Below are 12,702 nucleotides of genomic sequence, written 5' to 3' on the forward strand. Positions count from 1 at the left end.
GAGAACCTTGAATGTTTTATGTTCCATTTTCGATGTGGGACAATGTCATTCTTGGTTGCTTCTCTTTATAGAGACAACCTTGAATGTTTTATGTTTCACTTTCGATATGGGATAAAATCATTCTTGGTTGTTTCTCTTTTATAGAGACATCCAAGAATGATTTTGTCCCACATCGAAAGTGAAACATAAAACATTCAAGGATTTCCATATAAAATTATATTTTAAATTATGTCATTTTTATTTTTTTAAGATTTTAATTATATATTTTTTTAAAATTTTAAGTTGTATTTTTATTTTATGATATAATGTTATTTTAATTTTAATGAAGTGTGTTTGTTTTAATTGAATTGTGTTGGAAATATAAATAAAAAATGAAATTGAATGAATAGTAATTTAAGGGACGGTTAAGGGATGAAGCGTTGTAGGTTTCGTCCCTTAGTTAAGGGATGGAGTAAAAAAGTACAGTGGGGCCCTCAAATAATAATTTAAGGGACGGTTAAGGGACGATATGGAGACCGCGTAGTGGATGCTCTAATACATAAAAAAAATTGACAAGGATATTATTGTCTTTTAAGAAAAAGGGACAAATGTACACTACAACCTTTATTCTCACACTATTTCTCTTTCTTTTTCTCTCTCACCGCTCACTAGCTATTTTTATGTATAATGTTTAATATATTCTCATTTCTATAATCTGTCCATCTACTAAAAATAATTCTATTGATAAATAACACAAATTTTAATGAAAAAGCAATGAAGTAGTAAGAGAAAATGAAAAAAATGTAGGTAAAATAGAAGAGAAGAAGAGAAAAGATAAATAAAGTAGGAGAAAGGTTAAAGAATAGGTGGATAAATATTTGGAATAAAGTTGTAAATATTCTTAGAGAATTGATATGCTGCGGACGGTTGCGTGAGCGATTTGTGGGCGACAAGTTACGTGGTCAATTATTTCACTATTTCTTATTTATTTTATTTTCCTTGGTATACTCTTTTCCATCAACCCCATTTCAATTTCCTCGTCTACCAATAATCCTGTCTCTTCAAATGAAACCATTGCACCACACCTTCATTCTTCCTAAAATTTTCATTCTCTCGTCTCTCACATGTAATTTCGTGAAACCCAATAGTTATTTGCATTTAATTACGGCTCCTTCCGTCCCTATGTCCCCTGGACATTTGTCGCATTTTATTTTCTACACTCATTTTAAAAAAATGATAATAAATAATTAAAATGGTGAGAGAGTAAAGTAAAATAGAGAATAACATAGATGAGAGTGTAGAAAATATAGAGTCTTCTCTATATTATTCTCTCTTATTTTACCACACTCCATTTTAATTATTTATTATTATTTTCTAAAAAGAGTGTAGAAAATGAAATGTAATAAATTTTCAGAAAATGATGGAATAGATCCTTGCATATAAATTATCCATGGTTAATGCATATGGACTTGCTCAAATCCTCTCTCTCTTCAATACCAATATCAGATTTCGCAGTCATATTTACGAATACGATAATAGATAGCATTCCGTCAGTTTAATCTAAACGGAGTATAAATTGTTTTAGAATAACCTACAAAAAAGATATTGGAATTTACAAATAAAAGGGGGAAATCGGGAAATAGCAGAAAGGATAGAAAAAATGAAGATGAGATTTTGCAGAGAGATTAAGTTTTTAAATGGTTCGAAAATTGATAAAAGTAGGCGTAACATTCGAAGTGTGGATTAGAGGAAATAGAAAAAATTATAGAAAGAGATAATATTAATAAAACACTCAAATAAGATAGTAGAAATTTTTTTGATAATATTCCACGTCACCTTTGAGTACCGACTATTTTTTATATAGAATGTACTCCCTCTGTAATACCCGCCCCTTTTATTATCATTTTCATTAATGTTAAGGTCGAACTAGTAAATCATAGCTCTTTTGATTTGTGTTTTGAAATGAGAATTTTTATTGCTCGTGAATGCTTAATGTTGTTGGTTCGCAAAGAAGTAAAAGTTAATGAAATAATTGAACGAACAAAAACGAACTCGATAATATGTTTATAAAAGAGGGGAAACAAGAAATTTATTTCGAACTAAAGGTGTTCGAATATCTTTTACACAATGAACTATTAACTAATTCCAAATAAACTACACGAAGCAAAGAAACAAAATGTAAGATTTCTAATTAGCCCTTCGGGCCTCTTCTTTAGGCCCGAATCGCGGCCCGATCCTGACGGCCCGTCGGGCCCGAATCAGCAAGGTGGCAGCCGAAGATGGTCAGTTTTCCCCCTGCAAAATACAAACAAAACAAACTAAAAACACCTAAAGTACGATGATGAGAACTTCTCTGAGTTCTCAAAAAAAAAAGGATTGAAATCTTGCTCGTGATACCATGTTAAAACAGATAGTTTTCATATTCTATTGATTGAGAAAGTACTCCAACATCCATGAATTTATAGGAGAGTTGGACACTTTTGAGATACAATAATAAATACATTCTTGGAACTAGTATACTATTGAAACTAGATATTATAAATGTTCTATTCTTGAAACTCTTGATGTTCATCTTGGAACTCTTGATGCTTTGTCTTGGAATTCTTGATGTTCATTAACTAACACTCCCCATAAAGTTAAGTAATGAGATTTCCGATACTTAACTTGGTAATCTAAGAAAACTTTTGCTCCAACTGCTTTTGTCAAAATATCTGCAAGCTGATATTTAGATCGAACAAATGGGAACTCAACAATTTCTGCCTCGATTTTCTCTTTGATGAAGTGTCTATCTACTTCAACGTGTTTTGTTCGATCATGTTGGACTGGATTTTCTGCAATGCTGATCGCGGCTTTGTTATCACAAAACAATCGACATGGTTTTCGTGATAGAAAACTCAACTCTTCCATCAATCCCCTAAGACACAGTACCTCTGTCAAACCATTTCGGATTCCTCTGAATTCTGCCTCTGCGCTTGACAACGCTACGACCTTCTGCTTCTTGCTCTTCCAAGTGACTAGGTTTCCTCCAACAAATGTAAAGTACCCAGAAGTGGATTTTCTATCCACTGGGTTTCCAGCCCAGTCGACATCTGTATAACCGTGAATCTCCAAATGTACATTCTTCTTGAACATAATTCCATGATCAAAGGTTCCTTTGAGGTATCGGACAACTCTCAATGCTGCTTCAAGGTGGTCGTTTTGGGGTCGGTGCATAAACTGACTTATCACACTTACTGCATATGCAATATCTGTTCTAGTGTGTGACAAGTAAATTAATTTTCCTACTAACCTTTGATACCTCTCTCGGTCAGCTAGTTGGTCTCCCTCGGTCATTCGCAGACCATGGTTTATTGCAATTGGTGTGTCTGCTGGCTTACACTCCATCATGCCGGATTCTGCTAGAAGATCCAAAGTGTATTTCTTCTGATTGATAAAGATTCCTTCCTTTGATCTTAGGACTTCAACTCCTAGAAAATACTTGAGTACCCCCAAATCCTTCATTTCAAATTCTGTCGCCAAATTCTTCTTAAGACGCTCTATCTCTTCAAAATCGTCCCCTGTGATGATCATATCATCAACATAAATTATTAGGCGCATGATTTTATCCCCTCTCTTCTTCAGGAATAGAGTGTGATCTGCATTACTCTGCTGATAATTGTACTTCTTCATGGCTTCTGTAAATCTCCCGAACCAAGCTCTCGGAGACTGTTTTAACCCATACAAGGTTTTCTTCAATTGTCAGACTTCTCCAACTTCATAGTCATCCTCGAAACCAAGCGGAGCTTCCATGTAGACTTCCTTCTTGAGTTCACCATGCAAGAATGCATTAGTCACATCTAACTGGTGTAGGGGCCAATCTTTGTTTGCTACAATGGAGAGTAGTACTCGAACTGTATTCATCTTTGCCACTGGTGAGAATGATTTGGAGTAGTCCATCCCATATGTCTGAGTATATCCTTTAGCTACAAGACGGGCCTTGTATATCTCGATAGTTCCGTCAGGCCTCCGTTTGATTGTAAAGACCCATCTGCAGCCAACAATGCGTTTTCCTTTTGGTAGTCGACATTTTTTCCAAGTCTTGTTTCTCTCCAAGGCTTTTAATTCGACCATCATCGCTTCTCTCTAGTGTTTGATTCTTAGGGCTTCTCTCATTGTCTGTGGGATTTCTTCTTCTTCTTCTTCATATAAAGCTGCATCAAATGTTCGGGCCAGTTTTGTCAAGTTTGCTTTTGCTACACTTCCTATCGGATATCTTGATTTTCTTCCGCCTATCTTTTCCGGAGAATATTTTTTGGGTGGAATTCCCCGAGTACTCCGATGTGGCAAAATATATTGTCCAGTATCCTCATAAATGATTTCTCTTTCTTCATCTTCTGCAACCATATTGTCAGCAGTAACAGTAATAGAGTTCCCATTAGAGTTATTTACCTCGTATATCGGATGAGAGGACGTTTGGGCGACACTTTGTTCCGCAGGTTGACATGTGTGTAAGACCTGCTCGGCGACAGGAGTAGTTGGCTCGGGTTGACCATCATTGGGATTATGATCATGGAATATAGGCATCCAAGTTAGCATGTCATCATTTGAAACCTCATTCATTTCCTTCTCCCCCTGACTGTTAAGTTGGGTGTTGTAAAAGAATTCTGTTTCTAGGAAATTACAGTTCATCGTGGTGATAACCTGTCGGTTTTGTGGATCGTAGCATCTGTATCCCTTTTGACTTCTCCCATACCCAATGAAAACACACTTAATCGCACAAGGGGCTAGTTTCGTTCGCTCATGTTTCGGGACATGAACAAACACGTAACATCCAAAAATTCGAGGTTCAAGAGATAAGGCTTGAGGGACACTAGTTAAGGTAGATAAAACTTTAAGTGGGGTTTGAAGATTTAGGATTCTAGTTGGGAGACGATTTATAAGGTATACTGAAGTAGCAATTGCTTCAGGCCAAAAATATTTTGGGACTTTGGACTAAAAAATAAGTGCACTAGTCATTTCTAGAATAGTTCGATTTTTGCATTCAGCTACCCCATTCTAATCAGGCGTGTAGGCACAAGAAGTTTGGTGAATAAGACCTTTCTCAATTCAAAAAATTTTCATTTTTGCGTTAACAAACTCCCCCCATTATCTGATCGAAGAATTTTGATTTTTGTCTGAAATTGGGTGAGGATCATGGCATAAAATTCACAAAATATAGAGAAGACATCGGATTTGTTTTTCAAAAAATAAACCCGTGTCATGCGAGTGCAATCATCAATGAACGAGACAAAGTATTTCAAACCGTTTCCCCCAGAAATTGGACAAGGACCCCACACATCTGACTGTATCAAGGAAAAAATCAAGTCCACTCTAGTATTGGTGGATTTAAAAGATTGTCTGTGGCTTTTAGCCAAAACACAAGTTTCACACTCAAAAACAGAATTGTTCACAAGATACGGAAACAAAAGTTTTAAGTAACTAGAAGATGGATGCCCTAACCGCCTATGCCATAACCATGTGTCTCGTTCTGAAGATCCATAAGCCAACATTGCCCTGTCAGTTTGAGCTATCTCGTCCACATAGTATAACCCGCGGCGTTCAGTGCCACGCCCAATGATCGTCCCCGTCCGGATATCCTGAAGAAAACAAAATTTAAGATGCATCAAAAGAGTACAATTGAACTCTCGTGTTACGTGACTAATAGATATTAGTTTCTAGGAAAGAGACGACACGTAAAGACAATTAGATATTTTCAAAGTAGGAGAAATTTGAACAGTGCCATCCCCCTCGACCCGAGCAAAATCACCACCAGCAGTTTCAACATATGTTCGTTTCGCCTTAGATAATTCACCAAAGTCCGATCTATCATAGGTCATAGTATCGGTTGCCCCACAGTCAAATATCCAACCTCTATCATTTTCTACATTTCCCTTTTTGACATTGCATGCGGTAGAAATTTCAGATTCATCTTCTAAGGTTGAAAAACGATTTTTAAACAAAATCTGGGAGGCATTATCATATTTTTCTTGAAATATTAGGTTATTTTGTGTAAAAATGTGACTCTGGGGTCTATCTGCAATTTAGGGGTTCTTAGGGGTGTACATGCAATGTGGTTGGGTAAAATTTTATATTTATCAAAATTGGAAGGGTTTGAGGATAAATCCCCAAACCCTTTACGTTCAACGTTGCAGCTTGAGAATTGAGCCCTAGCCTCTGCCTCTCTTCCAATTTTGACTCCCGTCGCCGACCACTCTCTTGCCGCCGTCACCTGTCCACCGCTTCCGGATGGGAGAGCCGTCGGTCCGCCTCCGTCACCCCCGGTACAGGTGGCCGCTTGGCTGCCCATCGTGGTGGCAAAAAATTCTCCTCCTTCTGCTTTCCCCATCGCCAATCTCCCCTTAGCGACCAGATTCCGGTTGGTTTTGTGGCGGTCCTCCCACCACTCCGGGTAGCCGACAACTTCGAAACATGTCTCCTTTGTATGTTTTTTTTCCGCAGTGGCTGCAAACTAGTTTGGATTTGTCCATTCGAGGTTGATTGGAGAAGGAACCGGACGAGGGCTGACCTCGGTCTCTTGGAGGTGGCGGTGGTCTGGTGTAGCCCCGGCGCAATGGCGGTGGTCCGCCCGTTCGACCTCCGAATCCAGCCCCGATTTCTGAATCAGGAGTTGGGGTTGTGGGCTTCCAAATTCCAGTACGTGTTTCTTCTTGTTTGACAATCCCAAATGCCTCTTCTGCAGAAGGCTCAGGGCTCTATTTAAGGAGTTCTCGGGGGAGGGCATCGTATTTGTCATCTAAACCAGATAGAAATTGGTAAAGCCTTTTGATTTCAGTCTCTTTTCTATATGTATTGATACCCTTCTCGCAGCATGTGTAGGGGCAGGAATTTCGACCCACAATTGTTGGAGGTCACCCCAATATTGTTCCAGGGATTCATTCCCTTGCTTGAGTTGATTGGTTCTGATCTCGAGATCGTAGATTTGGACGAGGTTGGCTCTGACTCCGAATGTTGTTGCTAGGCTCCGCCTTAACGCCTTGGCAGTTTGGTGTTGAGCCAATTGCAAAACAAGCTTTGGCTCCATGTTTTGGATGAGCCATGTGAATACGGTGAAATCGGAGGCTTGCCACTTGTTGAACTCTAGGTCGGTGGTTTTTGGAGGATCCTTATCTCCCTCAATGTGGTGGAGCTGTTCTCGACTGCTGATGATTATTCGCATGAGGCGGGACCAGACACTGAAGTTTCTCCCATCTAACTTGAATCCTAAAGATACAAATTCAACTTGTTTGGACATTTTGAATATGGTTTGATTGGTGCTCACTTGATTTTGGCTGTTTTCAGGCTTGAGGATGGATGTAGGGGCTGATTTTGCCTTGATTTAGTAAAGAAGTTGAGGGGTTTAGAACGATGATGAGAACTTCTCTGAGTTATAAAAAAGAAAAATTAGGATCGAAATCTTGCTCGTGATACCATGTTAAAACAGTTGGTTTTCATATTCTATTGATTGAGAAAGTACTCCAACATCCATGAATTTATAGGAGAGTTGGAGACTCTTGAGATACAATAATAAATACATTTTTGGAACTAGTATACTATTGAAACTAGATATTATAAATGCTCTATTCTTGAAACTCTTGATGTTCATCTTGGAACTCTTGATGCTTTGTCTTGAAATTCTTGATGTTCATTAACTAACAAAAATGAGTCTTGCCTAAAAATGGCAAAGTCAGCCCTGCAGCACCTGTTCCTAACAGCCAACTGCTCTCCCTGCACATCCAAACAAGTAACCTTAATGAAGGGAGTACTTATGCTTCAAGAAAGAGACTAATGAAATAATTGAAAGGAGTAGTGAGGATCACCAACAAGGGATTTTCTGCAATATGAAAACAAAGAGGCTGGACAACCCATTTAATCCTTCTAAGCACATCCTTCTTGCCTATAAAAACCCCCACACCACCTCCAAAACCCTCCCTCATTTTCGAAAAGTCCCAGCCACATACCAAGCTTGAGAGAGTAGTGAGTGAGTGAGTTCTCTTCGCAGCAGGAAGAGCTTCTTGCAGGCAGCCCTGCATCCCATAGGTAACCTCCCTTCCTCCTTCCTCATTTCCACGAATTTCTCTTCATTCAAAAAAAAGGGAGAGAACTCAGTTTCACCCATTTCTTAAGATGACCACTTTCCAATTTTGTAAATAACCTTCTCTCTCCTCATTAAAATATTCAACTACATTTTTTCCTCTCTACTTTATTCCACCTTATCACACTTCCTAAAATCCAGTGTCATTCAAGAATGTGGCTATCTTAGTGAGACGGAGGGAGTATATAATATTAGTTTTAACTTTTTGTTTTATATTGTAAATGTTTTTTAAATATTTTGTATAGATATAAAATGTATTTTTATATTTTTGTAGTTAATTTCTCTACCAATGCGATACTAATACAAGAATATGAAAATCATAGGTCCTAGTGTGTCTTTAAACCAAAAGTTTGTAAATATAAAAATTATTTTTTAATTTCTAAGACTTAAGTCTTTATTATTTGTTCTCTTTTAATAAATTAAAATATATAATTTAATGTTCAAATTAATTAAAAGAGTAAGAGAAATGTAGAAAACTTAATTACTAGCGCAACCAAAAAGAAGAAAAATGTGCAATATAAGAAAATATTATGTGAGAGGAAAAAAAGAAAGAAAAATATTTTGAAAGAAATGAAAGTAAAGTCTTTTTCTTTTTATTAAAAAGTGTATGATGAGAATTGATGCCCTATACCAGGCCGAGTCAACCAACTAAGGAACTTCAACGAAAGATTGCAGAGTATACGCCAAGAAGATGTGGAGGATTACAATTATAGTCACTGTCGCATTCAACGGCGTCGTTAGCGCATTATCGATCTTCTCTTTTAGTATCAACTAGTATCACACCCCGTGCAATGTACGGTCCAATTAATTTTCTATTTGCATTAATTCAAAACTGTAAATTCACATATACCGAATGAGAAACAGTATTACTATTTCAAGTTCTAAAATCACAAATTTGTACAACAGTAATTTATTGTAACAATAAAATTTTATGTATTCAATTGAATTTTTAGATGTTGAATGTTGAAATTAATTTGATTTGGGTTATTTTTGTTTCTACACTAATCAGTTGTTACTAATCCGCCACCCGAGGCGCTATTGCGGGCACTTTCGGTCGGGGCGGAACTTATTTGTTTTTAATTTAATATATTATTTTAGATTTAAATATCCTCATTCTTCTTCTGATTTTAATCTATATTATTAATTTTTGAAATTAAAAATTAAAAATTAAAATAACAAAATACTATGAAAAATAGTGAAATAAGTTGGGGGCGGATTTTATGACTCGCATCATTACATGTGTTGGGGACAGACGAAAGATCGACTGATGAGCGGTTACCCACGGACTTCGGATTGTGCGGCGAGCGATCGGGCTAACACCCAAAATTTTAAAAAAATTTCCACTCTATATATTGGACTCGTTGCACTTCATTTCATTCACACCACTTGTTTTGTATACTAGAAATCACCTTTCGAGTGATTGCATACTGTAAAACTCTAATGGTTATTTTCCAATAAATGCAACAGATTATTTTTGTCATAATGTTGTTATGTTTTACATTTAATGGTTATTTATTGCATATTTAAATGTATAAGAAAAACGTAACAAAGTCTAAGTCTTTGTTTTAGTAGACCGGTTGTGGGCGTCGTCCAATTTAAGGTAACACGGTCAGTTCTAAACAAAGAAATATAAGAATTTCACAACCTAAATAGGCCTAGACTACCTATCGCGAAAGGTTGCAATGTCAGTCCGATTATTTCTAAGCCTTATTGAAATAAGATGACGTTGGTGTGGTATAGCACTGAATGGATCTAACAGCAAGACGAGTCTTTATGCTATCTACTGAAAGACGAGGTCTTGATAATTAATTTTTTAATCAATGTACGTTAGCATTGAGCATACGATATTGAGTATCCACTACTTTGACTTACCAAAGGTGCGGGTTTTTCGTAACCCAACGATCCAGGTATATTGGGTAGTGGTGATCATTATCTAGAGGTGCTAGGATTGCTATTATGTTGAAACGTGCGCGAGGAGAGTCTCGTTTGATAACATCCACAAGAGGAGCTCGAAACAAGGTTTTATTATTCGGAACCTAGCTAGTTGGAGTTTAATTACTCTATGAATAATAAATAAGAGTTTCTTGCTAAGTCCACTCTTGGAGAATAAAATATGTTAATTAATTAAGTCCATAGCAGACAATAATTAATTAATGGATGTTTCTATCTTAAGCACGAGAAATAAATTGAACGCGAATAAATGAAACCCGGAATACTTGTAATTTCGGATTTGGAAATGCAGTGCAATATTACTTCTGTAGTGGCTGCTTGTAATATTCCAATATAAGCATATATTAAATTGTGGGTTCAATTTAATTAGTAAAAAGATAATTGGGTGAGGCATGATCCAAATTCTTCCTTAGATCCCTGACTGGGCACAATATGTGACTTATATAAATAGGAGAATAAAGGAGACAGAAAACACATCTTTATCCACTCACAAATTTTCGTCCACTCCTTTGAGAGAGAGAAATCGAAAATTGCCTTCCTCGGTGAGCTGAGTTCTGTCTTCGTTATTCAAGTCCTAATACGTTGGTGAGATTTGCCCACACAAATATCGGCGTATAGTCTGGGACACCAGTCAGAAGATCTGAGGTCTTGTATTGAAAATCTTCACGTGGAGACGGAGCGAGCCATCATCGATTCTTGATTGAATCAACGAGGTAAATTGGCTAATTCCGTAGTAAGCATGTTTTAGGGATTTTATATGCTAAAGCATGTTTTAATTCAAGTTATGAGCATGATACATGTGAAAATTGCGCGAATAAAATTGTCTAAATAATCTGCTAAATAGATCAAATTCATGTGATCGGATATTGAATGCACGCTTCCGCTGCCAACCCCTTCAATTGGTATCAGAGCCAGTCTTTGGCTCTGATTATTTGGATTTAAATTTCACGAAATTCATGTATGCATGTGTTATTTGATTGCGAAGCATGTTCTTGGTGTTTTTGTTTAATTTTATGCATGATGAACTCAAGAACTATCGAATCAAAGAACTTGAATTGCTCGAACGCACCACGTGCGATCGAGGTAGGGATGTCGAGACAGTGGGAGCCGGGAGTCGTGATCACGGGGCGACGCGCAGACGAGTAGGGGCTCGTGCGCGCCGCCGGCCGAGACCACACGCACCAGACGGAACCCGGGTCGAGGTCGACGTGGCGGTGACTGGCGCGGAGTGGTGATTCGTCCGAGAACCACAGAGACACCGCGAGACACCAGGCCAACCCTAGGCGGAAGGCTTCCTGAGACGAAGCTCCAGTCGTGGCCGAGACGTGTGCGCCATAAGGCGCGACGTGTGCCGAGATGAGAGGAGAATCCAGGCTCGGGAGGGACGAGAAGAGCGATAGCAACTGGCCGAGAGCAGCGCCGCAGTCGTGCGCGCTGCTGGCCGAGAGTCGCGGGACCCGACGAGCAACGACACCGAGACGGACTTAGCGGCTGGCCGAGAGCTGAGGCGCCTGTGCGCGTCTCGCTGGCTGAGAGCTGCCGAGACACCGACGAGCCGTTGGTCTAGCCAGGCGGCCGAGAGCATGTGCGCACTCGTGCGCTGCTGGCCGAGACGCTTCATGCGTCGTGATCCGACGACGAACTCGTCGGATTTTCGTCATTCATCGTTCGTGCGAACCTCGTGCGATGAGATAACGATGAAGGATTATTTTAATGATTATTTGATTATTTTATTAAAAGATATCATTAAATATTATTATTTAATGGAAATAAAATCTTTTTGGAAGATTTGTCTAGATTTTAGGAATATTTTTATTATTATCTATATCTATGGAAATAAATAATACTCCCTCTGTCCCATTAGAAATGAAACGTTTTCCTTTTTGGTCTGTCCCATTAAAAATGAAACGTTTCTAAAAATGGAAATAATATTCTCTCTACTTTTTCTTCTCTCTTAATTTATTTTCTCTTCATTGACTCACAAAACAACACTACATAAAATCTCGCGCCGAAAAGCAAATGTTGCATATTTAATGGGACGGAGGGAGTATTATTTTATTCCTAGATGATATAGATGAGAATAATTTAATAGTTTCTTAATATTTATCTAGATTTAAGGAATATTTTTATTATTATCTATATCTCTGGAAATAAATAATGATTATTTTATTACTAGATGATATGGATGAGAATAATTTAATAGTTTCCTAAAATTTATATATCTAAGATCCTAATAAGGATAGATATGTATGAATACATTAAATAATAAAATATCTCTTCCTAATCTTGAAAAAGGAAATAATTTGAATTTATTTTTCATGTCTTATTAAGGATTAAATAATTTTTTTATTTTAGATATACCTTATAGTAGACATGAATAAGAATAAAATTCTAGATCAACAATTTCCTACAGGAAGATAACAACATTAATCTAAAGATTTAATTATCCAGTAGATTAAATACCAACAGAATTTAATTAAGCCTTAAACTGTCTCAAGGCTAAGGATAATTAAAGTAAAATCATAACCCAAAATATCTAAGATATAATTACGAACTCAACGTTTGTATATGGTCTCCATCAATTGGTCTGCAATTTATGAAGCCTTTTTCTAATATTATCGCTACCTGCTCCGTGGGGACAATAATCCTAAGAAAATAGCAAG

Source organism: Salvia splendens, chromosome 20 (assembly GCF_004379255.2).
Source record: "Salvia splendens isolate huo1 chromosome 20, SspV2, whole genome shotgun sequence".
NCBI classification, from domain to species: Eukaryota; Viridiplantae; Streptophyta; class Magnoliopsida; order Lamiales; family Lamiaceae; genus Salvia; species Salvia splendens.